Genomic DNA, 15,654 nt, shown 5'->3' with positions numbered 1-15,654 from the left:
AGACAATCTATTGCCAGAACGCATCCACTATATATCCTGCTTTATGTCTCTCCTATCTTCACCAATCTTAAAAAAACACACCTAACTAAACTAGAAGCCTGCTGAAACAACTCACCATATAGATACCACCACTGTATGTCAACTTAGCTGGTTTGAGCTACCCAATCTATTACCCTTCACCTAAATTACAACTGCCCATACTGTAATATACCAACCAGAAACGTGCTCTGCACTTCAAAATCTATTACAACTCTACTCCAATTATAGATCCATGAGCTCTCCTGACAAAGTTCTACAAGTTACAAAATTTAATAACTCTTTGGGGACTCACTCTACTGTAACAATATCTCCAGGGTTTGGAACTCTTTTAGTTCCTATATTTCCACTCTCACATTGTTTCCTCTTTCTCTCTTTCTTAGTTAACTTTTACCATAATCTAGGTCTCCTACTCAAATCTAATATTCTGGTCTAACCTCTCCACTACTCCTAATTTTCCTCCAATACTTCTCCTTTAACTTCTTTTTTCATCCTATATCCATTACATACATGCCTATATTTTTAACTAGTTTATTAGTTACTTCTACATATATTTGTACTTCTGCTTTAACTCTCATCATAAGTACCTTGTAATTTAATGTATGATTTTTAGCTTGTAAAAAGCATATGCTTGTTCATCTGTATTTGGGGTTTCTCCCAGGCCTCCACTAAAAATGGACAATTTGTCCAGTTGGACTTTCCCAGTAAACAAATGACAAATAAATAAAAATGCATAGACTGAGTTTGGTGACCTACAAATTCACTATTGCGAAATAGGATCTCCTGTAACTTTACACATGGCAAATTAAGAATCAAACTATTTACAGAGTCTGAATCAACACTGGATAAAGCTGTGAATGTTTGTAGTGCACTTGCAGCAGCTATAACCCACACCTAGATGAAAGAGCTTGCTGAAGATAGGAGCACTGCTAGAAATTAAAATGAATCTTAAATCCACAAATATTAAACAGAATACTCCTGTCCTGTCAAGGCAAGGTACAAGTTCTTCAAACAGAAAATAAATCACTGTTATGCATGAATCTGATGATACAGCTATGACTGAAAGCATTCAGTTCACTATTTTGTACAAGATATGGCTGCCAGCATGATAAGAAGCCATGTCTCTAACTTAATATAGAATGCAGAAGATGCTGATCACCTAACCATTTTGCTGAGGTCTGCAAGACAAAGAAAACATGGAAGAAAAATATATTTTAAGTGACTGATTCAAGTATAACTGATGAGTTTATAATCACAGTCTTGAATCTTAAACATTATGACTCTCAAAAAAATTTGTTTGTGAATGCAGCTGTTAAGTGTGTAGTAACAGCATGCACTGTTTTTTTTAGTAAGTAAAGGAACCTCTTAGTGTTGTCAATGTAAAAATACTGTATTGAAAAATGTGCCTACAAATGGGAGATTTCCTTCATTGAAGTTAAAATACTTGGAGTAAAATGCATTACAATTAAAACAGCATTCAAGTAGTTGGTCTTGTACACTCACTGTTACAAGTCTAAAGCTTCCTTTCGCAGGGTTTCCGGGGCCAAATTAAAACTGCTGGGTCAGAAAGTTGTCTTATGTTTACAAAAACTAAGACTATATTTTACTGTTTCAAGCTGCATTAGTGCAACTACCAATATTTTGGGAAAGCCTGTTTGTAAATAGTTGGGCATAATAAAGCGAATTCTCATTGTACAGATGCAAATGCAAAAGCTGAACTCATAACACAGCCAAGAATGATTCACAGGCTTGCAGTGTCCATGAATCACATAACCAGAAAGTCAAAGATTCTCACTCTTGCAGTGAACATGATTCACGTTTGTAAAGTAAATGATTTGCAAGGTTGCAGAGGCATTAATACTTTTAACACCTTCTTCTCCACACTACATCATCCTTTCTGCACTATACCTAGTATCCCATGTCCACTACAAAGCCTACAAACCACCAATTATCCCCCGACTTCCTCCAACAGGGCTACAGCCAGTGCAAAGCTTAAGAGTATCACTCTGTCTGGCCAATGTCATCCAACAATGGGGGTTCATTTTTTTGACTTACCTCATTCCTTTCCCTTGCAGTCACAGTAGTAGATCAGAGGGGTGGTCAAGAAATGGGGATGTGCAACGTTTCATCCCACCTTTGTGGCAGCTCAGCCATGTCCCCAGCCCATCCTCCCTTGATATTATGCCTCATAAACATGATGTTCTCAGGCTCTACCAGGGATCGTCACAGGAGAGGCTTATAGGACTGCCCCACCCCAACTGGGATGGTAACATCCCTCCACCACTTCTACAGCTACCTGAACTCCTAATCAAATTTGGGTCACCTGGGCCATAGTCAAGACTTTACCCTCTATGCCACCAATATGGCTATTGTAGAGCCATTCCTTTGCAGATTTTGTAAGACTGATGCTTCACAGACTTGTTCAGTACAGTCTGTTATGTGTCATAAGCATAGTGTTGTTGTTGTTGTTTTTGTTGTGTCTTTCAGCTTTTCCCTGTTAGGGGTCGCCACAGTGGAACTCCGATCCGCTAATGATTAGCAGTAGATTTTTACGTGCCGAGTTGCCAGCCCTGACGCACAACCTTCAATGAAGGTAAGCCCATTCACGCATGTCTCCACACAGAAGACGCTCTAGCTGAGAATCGAACCGGACGTCTTACTCTGAGGCGACATTACAGCAGCACCACCACCGCATAGTGTACTGTACAATAATGCAGGATCACAAACTGCAAACAAAAGTTTAATTTTTTTTATAGGTGCTTTTGGCCTCCATGTCAGGTGAACATTATGTCTTCCCTAATCGGACCCCTACTGTTTACGCCACTGTATGAGGGAATTACCTCCCCAGTATAGTATGGGGATTGCAGGTGTTCAGAAGAGCCATCATACTGGCAGGCGTGAGGACTGCTTGTGCCCCTGCCATCATCATCACTGCAGTGAGGGCACATTTGTATGTCCAACCTACCCCTTGGGTTGGGAGACCAGCTACCCATGTCACTGGGAGGACTCATAATGCCTTTCCTCTGCATGTGCACAGTCTTGTACACTCACTAATGAAGGATTCTGCCATACACTGGCTTGCTGAGGTGAGCTGGAGTGCCTGCTCCAGGATACACACTCACCAAGTCCTTCCTCCAAAAGAACTGTGCATGTGTACCTTGCTTTGCCCTTCCCTCCATCAGGATGGACACACCCATCCTTTCCTTCTAGCTGTATCAAGCACCTCAGGCATAATCAAACTTGGATTCTCGGAGCCAAAGGATTTTATCCTCTTACTCTACCACATCTCTCTCAAAGTTAAACTCCATTGTTTCATTTGATATTTTTGGACAATATGCTGACATTTTTATTTGACATGACAATTTAATTCAGGATTTTACCTGTCATACAGAACATGACATGGCAAGGAACTATCCATGAAAGACAGGGTCTGCACAAATTTTGACATTTCTACAGCTACCGGTAGTGGCAATGAATCACATAACCAGAAAGTCAAAAGTATCTCACAAATCTAAGTAAGCATGTGAGAGTTCATGTGATACTGTTCTGCTCCTCAGTTGCTGCCATGGTAGTAAGGCATATATGTGTGTGCATCCATCGGTTACTATCTGTCTATCTCCAGCCTTCTGTGGTGTCATGACATGAAAATGAATCCAACAGCAACACCACAGTAACTTTTTATATCTCAGGATTAATGTCTGCAACAGTTCATTTATAGTTTAAGGTGACAGCCACATTCATATTAATCAATATATGAATAGTATCAACAGATTCCAATAAAGCATTTCATCTTGGAGGAGCACTGTTTGCATAACTTTTGCACATAAATATCTCCAGGAAGCTGTCTTACAGCTGAAAGAGTATGTCTGACCAGAATTATCAGTATATAAGTAAATAAATCCATCCTTGGAAGGAAAGATCTCTTTGTATTACTACCAAGTAACTGTCACAACCATAATGATGTATCAACTGACTCATTTTAGCTCCTGCATATACTGTTTGACCTTGGCAGACAGTATCTGTACCATAAAACCAGATATCTAGCTCTAGGCATTGTCCAAAAAAAAAACTAAAGGGCCAGATTCATGAACACCTACACAAAGTATACACAAAGTGTACAAAATCTGTATTCAAGAACATCCATACCACATTTTTTGTGCTGTCTATTGACTCAGAAAAATTACACAAAGTATAGACATAGTCTACACGTTGTGGTAACCTTTATGAATCCCCCTTGATATTTAAGGTTGCAAGAAAATAAGAAGGAAAACTAAAATTAGGAGGAATAAGGTGGGAGTTATGCTTGTGTTGTCTATTCAGTCAGAATGGTGTACACGTAGTGAAGGCAAGAATTTCATGACTCTGTGCAAGTTCCCTTTAATATTATAAGAGGCACAACTTTAGATAACTGTCCCGTCTCCTAAAGGAGTCAGTCTGTACAAAATTATCAGATATGCAGGTTCAAGTAATGTAACAGTACTGAGGGAGATTATCTGCATAATAATACAGGATACATAGATCCAGGTAACTGTCACACCCCTTACGAAACAACAATATCACAGGTACAGCTTATTTATTTATTTTATTTTCATATATTGCAACCGGGTAAATACACAGGTCTGAGCAACCTTTTCAAGCACAACCTAGGCCACAATGGCACAAAAGCAGAACAGCAGATAAAGCACATGTACAAGTCAGCAATAGTAATACATTGTTATATACAGAAAACATAGCAACATATCACAGAACTCTTATGAAGCTGCAATTAATTAGAAAAAAAATGTTAACTGCAAATAATACTACCTAGAAAAAATGTTAAGTACTTGAAACTTATTCACAAGTTTATACCACAAAGACTACAACATGTAGAAAAATGAATCTTAAGCCGAAGAAGGTTAGATGAAAATAACAGGGAGTTGATGGGGAAGGGAGGAGTAGATATGGTATAAATGGTAATCAAGGGATAACAGAAGTGATGCAATTATTAGACAATAGGGAGTAAGGGGAAGGGGGAAGAAACAGAGAAAAGGGAATCTTGTAGTGGCAAACTGCAAACAAAACTTAGTTCTGAAAGAATGTTTCCATAGCATTAATATAAATGTGGAATACTGGGCATGTAACACAACTATAGATTTTCTGCAAAGTACTACAAGATGGTTAGTTCCAGTTTACTGTACCACACTTTAAGAAGAACACATATGTAGCTGGAGTAACATCTCCCACCCTTAAGTAAGAGTGACTGTACGATACAGCCAGATGTCCAACTTGAAGAAACTGTGCCATCCATGAAGGACAGTGACTGGGATTCATGACAATGAAAAGAATGGCAAAGCTAATCTTGCTTTATGCAGTCCAGATCCATCATGGACCCAGTCACCTACTGCAAACTGCAGCTGCCATGAATACATTCTGCCAAGTTCCAAGCAGCACAGTAGAAGCCTTGGATATGTGCTTTGGTAAGCTCTGCTAATCAAAATCTGTAGTCAAGCACAGTGTTACACAAGCAGTGCATGTGTAACTCCTACTTCTGGGCAACAGACATAAATGGACATATCTAGGGTCACTGCCCATAATGCCCAACCCTTATAACAAATGAATAAATAAATAAATAATACTCATGTCTACTGTTGCCCTCCCTCACAAACTTCCATTCCCTTTGAACAGCCAGAGTGATAACATGTATAAGTGCAGTAGTCAGTCTGTTTATTTAAGTTTAAGTTACTAAGCCTTAATGTTTTTATGTAATAAAGCTGCTTGAACAGAACCCACAACTGTTCGTCTGTTTTATCCTGGCCAGACGAGTGACACCCTTTTAATGAATAAATAAACGCTCATCACTAGGGATGTCCCACTATCTCCCATTCCCTGTAAAAAAAGTATTGCTCATCATCAAGTCAAGGTTCACTCATGCCTCAAAGTATACAGTTAGGTATGAATTATTGAAGCTTGTTTGGTTAGGACTAAGTGAAGAAATGGAACTGTGATAACATCTCCATTATAAACCGTCCCAATGTTTGGCATTCTCAAATCTAGTTAGAGAGTTTAGTTGATTCCCTCCTACGTGAGGAATGGAGGTGTCAAAACTTGTCACATTGAGAAAGTACTGTCTGTGACAGTTCCATACAGTCAATTTAACTAGCCAGTTTTCAATAAATCCAACCATATTTCTCAAATTTCTTGTGTTAAACAGTGCTTAATGTCTTGGCCCCCTTCTTCCCCGTTTCATCATTAATAATAATTTAATACAGTGGTTGCTGTTCAGTGTAGCCACCCAATCCCTTACAACATGCACCTGCAATACTCATTGACTAGTGTCTCTTGTCCTCCAGTGCCTGGTATTATCACATTCTCACTGAGTATAGTGGCCTTCCCTCCTTATCACTTCTTGTATAATAAAGTACTTGCTGTCTAAGACAGCACTCCACATGCTCTACTCTTGTAATGCGTCCTTTTTAGAAGACAGTGCTTTCAGGGCTACAAGTGAATGTTCCTGCATGCCATGCCTTAATGTTTTATCCTACAGCAATTCATAAATAACCTGCATGTGCAATTCTTTTCAATATCACTACAAACCAAAGAAAAACAGGGCAACTAAGCAGCAGAGCATAACGGAATGGGCTTCCTTTACCCATATGTATCTAATAGATCAGCAAAATCAAAAATGGCTTACTGAGGCAAAAGTAGCACAGCAGCAGAGGCCAGAACGACATACCATAATAATATGGTGAACAGAATCCCATAGCACCATTTCATCTAGTCTTCTGAAACAGGCATATGGTAGAGCATAATATCACTGAATACTCATTCCCATGTGCCATGCTGTATTCATTTGACCAATAAATTATAAACCCATTACACCATATTATGGTGAACAATAGTCAAAGGGACAGCAGGTTGTTGAATTAGAAATTAATATCCTTCAGACTGCAGCACTGCACAACAAGACACAATCAACTGACATCTTATTTGCCAAGCAGCGAATTTTTATGAATCTTAACTAGTATCTGCACAACACTATAGAATATACGGGTCTATATTATATGAACGAAAGTTCAGAATATTGAACGCTCTGAAGAGCGAAAATGCCAGACCTCGAAGTGGTTCTTGTGGGATCGCAGTACAGTGAAGTACGGAATATTTGCCCTTTTCTCACTGCAGTGCAATCTCGGAGTTGGCATATATATTTAGCGGGGTTGGGGTGCAGCCCCCCACAATAAGGAGTTAGAGGTCCGGCATTTTTGCTCTTTAGAGCGTTCAATATTATGAACTTTCGTTCATATAATATAGACCCGAATATACAGCTCCAGAAATCATAAGTCCTCCACTCCAAGAATTCTTTTACAACACTGTTATATGTGCAGATCTAAGTAAATACTGGACCCAGACAGCAACTACATAGTATTATAAGGGCTTCAGCTGAGTCTTCGAAAGCCAACACTCCAACATCCCCTGTGTGTGATACATTTGCTAGGGCTGTATCTGTAGGTATTTTATGCCCTAGTGCGGTTTACTATAATTGTAGATTTAGTTTATGGACTTAGATCATAGTGACACAGAGAAAGAATAAAAAGGAACAATTCACTTTAAAGTGTAGTTCACTTTCTCTGATTCAGTTTGAGCTTGTAGTTTATATATATATATATATATATATATATATATATATATATATATATATATATACATATACATACACACGCACGCACACACACACACATATATATATATATATATATATATATATATATATATATATATATATGCATATATACACACATATATGTAAGGGAATATAGGGGTGCACGCATGTTTTCCACCTGAAAATGTTTTATTAGTACTTTTAGACCTTTAACTTGGATAGGAGCATTTTAGTTTTGAGATTACCTGACAAGCAATAACTGTCTCATGGTTACACAATTTTACACATTTAAAACTACTCCAAGTGCATCTCTTGACAATTATTTTAAACTAAATAAAATTTCTGTGGAAGGTGCCACAAGCCCTTTTTCAGTCTTGGAACAGGATGTGAACCTAGCATTCTACAATGCAAAAATCTGATGTTGTCCATTTTTATTCATTCCTCAACTGTTGGGTTTGGATCTGACTCAGATGCTTCTTCCAGATCATAGGATTCTTGAACTCTCGAGCTCCTCCTTTTACCCATAATGCCCCACCAATCTATCATACCTGAGATCCTGTTTGCCACCATTGCAAACAAATGTGGATTACAAGCTATTGATCATTAGGAGTTGTAGTCTAATAGTTTTGTCACTTAAGTGAGTTTAATTCCTTTTAGTTTTTTCTCAACACTCATTTATTTCTCTACACTTTCCTTGTACCCTTATTATTGCATTCCATATTTCTAAACTAATGGTCTTTTCTCATACTCCTTGTGTACCTATCAATATCAGTATTTGTAGTCTTCCTTTCACATACTTTTATAGTATTCCTTAATACAATTGTTGGTAGTCTTTTCTTGTCTTTTATTTCCCTTCTATTTCCCTTTATGAAAAAAAATCCCATCTATCTTTCTAGATATACCTGCTCAGCTGTAATTGATTATTGTTGTAATTTTTCCTTATTGTTTTAAAAAATGTCACACAAACCTTATGTTTTCAAAATATGTGTATCTTGTGGGCAGAAGCTTATGAACTCTTGATGGCCACATAGTGTGTATGTAGTGTTTAGACTCAAAGTGGAAGAATAAGCTTATCCTAAGGGGACTTCTTCCTTCTAAACACTCTACTCTAGTTGATGGAGCTCAAACCCTAAAAAACAGGGCAAAAGGGGTGACACTATTACACAGGACAAGGACTCATGGAGCCACCAGCTAAACTTTTGAAAAAGTCGGATCTGACCACTTTGGATCCAAAGCCAAGAACTGAAATAATTCCTCAGATCCATACTCCCCCTTTGTTTTGGAGCTTATCCCTTCCAAGTTACCATCTCCAATTCTTGAACAATCACCCAAAACACATTCTAGGCCCTCTTTAACAGTTTTGTCTCTTCGATCCTCCAGGAGCCTATCCGAATCAGATGTAGGCAGCATGATAGGGAATGTTCTTAGGATGCAGATTCAAATGGAAGTCATTTCAGCTCTAACCACAGCAGGTCATGAGAGCCTTCACAGAGCCTTTGATTTCTCCTTCTCAAATCCATCCTTCAGTTTCACAGCTATCGGATCAGAAATCCTTGGGGACATCTTCCTTGGATCCAAAGATCATTGTTTCTTTGACTCTGATGGTTTCTCTGAGTCAACCAGCACCAAGTACCTCAGAGCAGGAAGACTCTAGCAGCTGAAGGGTCCATGCTGGCTCCTGGGTTCTGGAGTCAACTGCAAAGCAGTCACAGCTGTCTCTTCTCCTCGGAGTCTTGGTATTAGCTCAGCTCTGACTCCTTCCTCGGGTGGGGGTGCCTTTGGGATGTAACGAGTTGATGACCTGAGAGGGTCCACTGTCAGATCCATCAGTTTCTGCTTCCCATATGTATTCCACTTTTGAGATAGTGGAAAGATTCTTCACTATACCTGGAAAACAGACTACCTGTGCTCTTCAGATTAGACTCCATTATCTCATTTGGTTTTGTGTCCTGAGCCTCAATCATCCCTTCCACTGGGAATGTCAGCCCGTGCTAGACTCCAGTCCAAACATCAGGGTATCTTCATCTCTTCTGATACCTCCCTGGAGAATCCCATCAAGGAGATCCCTCAGAAGAGAACATGCAAAAGGAGACACTTAGACTCCCCAGTGAAGACAATGACTTTGATGAGGGGGAAGAATCCCCAAGATCACCACCAGATGATGTCTCCTTTGTAGACATCTTTGAACTCCTTAAACAAAGAGGTGGTTGGTCTACCAATAACCATTCCAAAGAGGAATTAGTGTTTCTGAAGGCTTTCGGGTGTGACTCCACCCACCAATGAGCTTGTACAGCTGGTCTCTTGAAGGGTATGGAAGGAACTGGACACTGTCAAGCCTACTCCCAAGAGACCAGACAAAATCCTTGCACCTCTAAAAGACCATCTACACTGGGGGTAAAGGAGTGCTGGTTAATGCCATGGTTGTTGCAGCAGCCATGAGAAAGTTTCTCCGTCCGTCCCCCCTAACAGGGAGTCTAGGTCACTGGACAGGTTTGGAAAGTGTGTCTATGCATCAGCAACCTTCGCTTTAAGGTCACTGAATTATTTGGCACATTTTCCCAAACTTCAAAGAGATCTGATCAAAGACCTTATCAAATCTCTTTCAGGGTCCATGTTCTTCAAGGAAGGGAATACCATTTCCTCACAGATGACTACCCTTCAATCAATATCTAATTCATCCATGAGGTTAATCTCTTATGCTGCGGAAGGTACCACATGGGCAGCAGGTTCAGACATTTCCATTAGGAGACATGCCTGGATATACCTGTGTGATTTTTCAGAACCATTTAAATCTTCTTTTGTCAATGCACCTTTTAATGGAACCTTTCTGTTTGGTCCCAAAGTAAAAAACACACTCTCCGGGTGTGAACAAGAAGGAAAGACCCTGTCTGCTGTGGGCATCTCTTTTTCTACTCCTCAGAGGTAATTTTCTAAGAACCAACAAGGTGGTAAAAAGATGTGGTTCAAGAAATCCCAGAGCCTCTTTCAGGAATCACATGGAGGTAGTTCCCCCAGAGGCAGAGGGGGGAACTCAAATGGAAGACACCATCCCCATGGTAGAGATGGTCTGTATAACCAGAGATCTAGAGACTCTTTGTCAAACAGATCCCATCAATGCTCTTGAATGGAGGCCTAACTGTCCGTCTGTGGAGGCAGCTGGGGTCGGCTATCCCTGAGCCTGGCTAGACATCATAAAAGATTTATGGGTGCGGTGTGCAGTGGATAATATCCAAAGGTTATATTATACTGTTTTCCCAATCCCTTCCAGTAGTTCCAAAGAAGATCCCCCAACGTTCCACCCAGTCAGAGGGGAAGCAGCTTCTCTAGAGACAAAAAAGCTGCTAGAAAAAAAAACAGTCATCCAAGAAGACCCAGAGACCAGACAGGATCTGTAACTTATTCAAGATTTTATTTTGTGCCAAAAAAGATAGCGTACTTGAGACCAGTTTTGGATCTCAGCAGACTAAATCAGTCTGTCCAGTATACAAAGCTCTGGATGGTCATGGTTCAGTCAGTTCTGCCATTTCTGCACTAGGACAACTGGATGTGCTCAGTAGATACTATCACATCAAAATGAACAAGCACTCCAGAAGATAATTACGCTTCCGGCTGGGAGTGAGTCATTACCAGATCACAGCACTGCCCCTTTGGTCTCACCACAGCCCCAAGGTGTTCACCAAATGCATGGCAGTCATAGCAGCTCATCTGAGACTGCTGGGATTCAGAGAGTTTCCATGGCTTGATGACTGGCTCCTGACTGCTACAACCAGACATCAACTAATTCATGTAAGGATCTATTTACTCCAGCTGTGCTCCCATCTGGGAATATCAGTAAATTACAACAAATCTCAACTCACACTGACTCGAGAGTCTGGAATTCATTGGTACTCATCTGAACAAAGCCACCCAAATAGCATCTCTTCCTCTATCTCAAAAAGAACCCATTCAATTCCAGGTCAAGAAGATAATTCAAAACTCTTCCCTTCTGATACATATGATGCTTCAAGCCTTGTGATCCATGGAAGCTGCAATCACCCTTATACTGCTGTCCAAGTTCCATATGAGAATCCTTCAATGGACACTCAACAATCAATGGTCTATTCTCCAGCCCCCATCATCCATGTCAGTCAAAATTACTCAAGCATGCAAAAATTACCTTCTAGGGTGGATCCACTCTGATTAACTCCACAAAGCCCTTCCTTTTGTTCTCCCTCAAAACAAGGCAACAGTGACCACTAACACCTTTCAGGTCAGGTTGAAGGGAGGGACATTTCTTAGGAAGGACAGTCTAAGGCATATGGTCTCCCGAAGAAGCCAAGACACATATCCATGTTCCGGAGATGAGAGCTGTCCTCCTAGCACTGCAGGCCTTTCAGGACACTCTCCGAGTTGGGACTATTGCAGTTTAAATGGACAATATGTCAGTAATCTGGTACATCAGCAAACAGGAGGAACCAGATCTTACCCACTTTTTTCAAGTAGCTTTGATAGCATGGCAATGGGCGATCCCTTCCAACTTTCTGACAGCAATGCACACCTCAGGGAAATCTACACAATTGCAGACAAATTAAGCAGGTCCATTCTTATGCCTCATGAGTGGTCTTTCAATATCAACGTGGTGGAGAGAATATTCTGTCAATGGGGCCAACCATAATGCAATCTATTTGACTCTCCCCTCAACAACAAATGCAGCAGGTTCTTTGCCCCGATTCCTAGCACTAGAAGAGTCATTGAGAGATGCTCTTCTTCACACTTGGCTCCCCAGTCTTCTTTACACTTATCCTCCATTACCCTTCATTCCAAAATATTTACAGAAAGCATCTCAACTGAACAGCATGGTTATCCTTATTATTGGAGGAAACTGCTCCTTGTTTGAGTTCTAGCTTCCATTTCTTTCTTATTTTGCACTGCTCTGTTAGTGATATGGGCAGCAAACTAGATCTGAGGTATGTTAGGTTGGTGGGGCATTATGGGTAAAGGGAGGAGCTCAAAAGTTCAATAATCCTTCAATCTGGAAGAAGTGCCCAAGTCAGATCTGCGGGTCAGACCTGAACCCAACAGCTGAAGAATGAAGATGGACAACACAGATGGAAAGTTATGGTAAGTACATAACTTTTTATTAAAGTTTAACATCAGATATGTATATGGAATCAATTAGATTATTCTACAGAACTGTAAAAAAAAAGAAAAAATACTAACCTGTTTCCTTGTTCTAGTCGAGGATGTAGGCTTCCCTGACTGCTGAACGACAACTCTTTCAAACTAAAAGGAAAACAGAAGGAGGAATTTATGACAAAATATAGAGCTTCATTTTCTGCTTTTTGAAAATATTCCTATACAAACAATTTTGCACATCAGTGTCTTGAATTAAATATAGTATTGGAGATCTGAAAGCTTGAAATAAGCAAGCAAGGTATTTTTAGCTGTTTTACTCCATACAGCAAAACTACTATCAACTCTTCTAATCTGACCACTCTTAGGGAGGTAGTCACATTGCAGCATCAGCCCATGACGTGCAGAATACAGTTCAGCAATTTGTCTTGGTGAGAAAGGGTCAGCTGAAGGAATGGAGGAATGGGCAAGATGATGACTGATCACTAAATCTTCAACATTTCCATCCTTTTAGATGGGAGTCAGATATACCTGCCACGGAAGGATTTTTTGACAGAGGGTAGTGGACAGCCTCTTGTGAGTAAAATAATCTAAGGTATATGCTGTAGTGGTAGTTGTCATGTACAGTTTAGCGTGTGAATGGGAGCAGTCATGCATTCCTGCATCATCTTTTTTGCACATTCCACTCCACATGAAATTATTCTGCCTTCCTGCAGGAAACCCAGAGCATTTAATGCAAAAATGTCTATAGCCACAGTACACATAATGGCCAGAGATGATAGACCTTTGGTCCCTGACACTCAATATCTATATGCAACACTACTGAAGGGTTTCATTATAAGGGATACTCCAACCCTTTGAAATACATGGGCCAAGGTGAGCAGAGTGGAAAGAATGGGTCACCCCGAAGATACAGACTGCCAGGGGCAAAGATTATGTAGCTGATGGGTTCAAAAAACATTTAAAAGTAATAATTTGTCCAGGGCAAGTAAACAAAGTCCTAAAAACCACACACACACACATATATATATATATATATATATATATATATATATATATATATATATATATACACAAACACATACATATGCAAAAGGAGTTTGATACATAAGGAATTTCTTTCAGTAAGTAAGACACTTCAGTAACAATTAAAATAAAAACATTGGCACTAGTTTAAGAAGCATCATTTCCCAGCACAGTGGCAATAAATGTTCCTTCTTTAGAATGTACAATAAATAAAAAATTAAATGCGTAAAGGTGTTGATGTTAAACAATGATGCACCCAAGCAGGAATTAAAAACCAGTGTTTGCTCGGTTTTGTGCATTGCGCAGAGTTGTTTAACTAGGGTGCCAGAAAGTCTGCTTTCCTTAGAACTAGCCAGTTTTCTAATTTTAGCACTCAAAACTGTTTTCTTGTGCTCACTAAATAATCTACAAATTACTGCAGCACTCAGCTTTCCTCACTTGTTAGGAGGAAAACAGTTTTTAGCACTTAAATTAATAAGCGCCTATCCAGGCATGTCTAAGTCAGCTCCTGGTATTTTTCCCTATCCACCTGATGAATCTGGGCATCTTGAGGAAATGTAGCAATTGCCTCATGTACACTGACAACTCTCTCCTCCTACCCCCCAACATTACAACCTGTGAGAGATGCACTTATATAGCCAAACTGGAAGCCAAGCTCTCTCCAGCCAAGACTGTACTAGACAGTTAAAAGAGGAGAAGGTAAACACCTGCACCACACCACATTCAACACATAGTCCATCAAAATCTACACCACCTAAACCCACACATAGTAACACAAAACGTACACCTACATTTGTGGAGGCTCTCAATTAAATCTGCCCAAACAACAGAGACCTCCAAAGCTGAAACGCAAGCAACCACCACCCCCAACACTACCCAAATGACACATAGCCCACAAAATCAGTGTGCCACTCAACCTCAGCCCATAAGGCAAAACAATGTACCCAACACACTAGTCATAGGTGACTCTATAGTCAGGCACACTGATGTCCCACTCACCAGGCTAAACAAGGAGAAAGTTACTGTCAGCTGCCCTGTCAGGTGCTAGGATCTTACGCATAACGCAAGCACTCAGGTCACTCCACAAGTGCAAATATAACTGTCATTGTCCATGTTGGTATGAATGACCTCAGATGTACCTCCCTGGACTACATGAAAAGAGACATGGAGGGGCTCTCGGATCATGTAGCCCAGGCAGACATGACCCTAGTCCTGAGTAGCATCCTGCCATTGCCCAGAATGAGACCACAATACAAGGACAAAATGACCGACTACAACAACTGGCTAAGTTTCTGGTGTCATTCTAAGGGGATCCAGTGTCTGTCTGCCTGGGACGATAGTTTCAACAGACCACAATGCTTTACCAGAGATGGCCTGCACCTGTTGCCCCTGGGATTTTGGATACTAGCTACGGCTCTTGCCACCCCTATAGTGCCTTTTTTAGGCAAGGTTCAAATGACAAACTCACCATCATAGCAGGTATAAGCAAGCACAACCTGAGGGTGCTACTACTAAATGCTAGAAGTCTAAACCTCAAAATGCACTCACTCAAGGCACTCCTTAAAATGGAGAACATCGCCATCTGTGCAGTGACAGAGACCTGGTTCAAGGCTTCAGAGAGCATCCCTGCATTACCAGGCTATAACTCATACCATACCTTTGGGTCACCTAACCTGGACCAAAACACTAAAGGAGGAGGAGGAGGAGTGTCCATATTCATTACGGATATCCACACCTCCATTCTAGTTGATACACATAATGCATCCAAAATTATCCAAATGTGCCTAACACTGGGCAAGACTGCAATCTAGGTTGTAGCTTGTTACAAATCCCCCGCCATGCCC

At 40.4% G+C, this 15,654-nt stretch overlaps 1 protein-coding gene across 1 annotated transcript in view; it reads right to left on the bottom strand.

Annotated features, from left to right (window-relative positions):
• The window catches only part of LOC122809313 (guanylate-binding protein 1-like), a 543,787-nt gene extending 530,857 nt beyond the window's left edge, over window positions 1-12,930 (bottom strand). Inside the window, exon 1 of the mRNA XM_044080711.1 lies at window positions 12,872-12,930. The gene's annotated coding sequence lies outside the window, so the exon portion shown is untranslated. The remainder of the gene's footprint in view (window positions 1-12,871) is intronic.
• Between the last annotated feature and the right edge of the window lie 2,724 nt (window positions 12,931-15,654).

This window comes from Protopterus annectens, chromosome 8.part0, assembly GCF_019279795.1.
Source record: "Protopterus annectens isolate FY-2018-M chromosome 8.part0, PAN1.0, whole genome shotgun sequence".
NCBI classification, from domain to species: domain Eukaryota; kingdom Metazoa; phylum Chordata; order Ceratodontiformes; family Protopteridae; genus Protopterus; species Protopterus annectens.
This window is presented reverse-complemented; position numbering and strand designations above follow the sequence as displayed.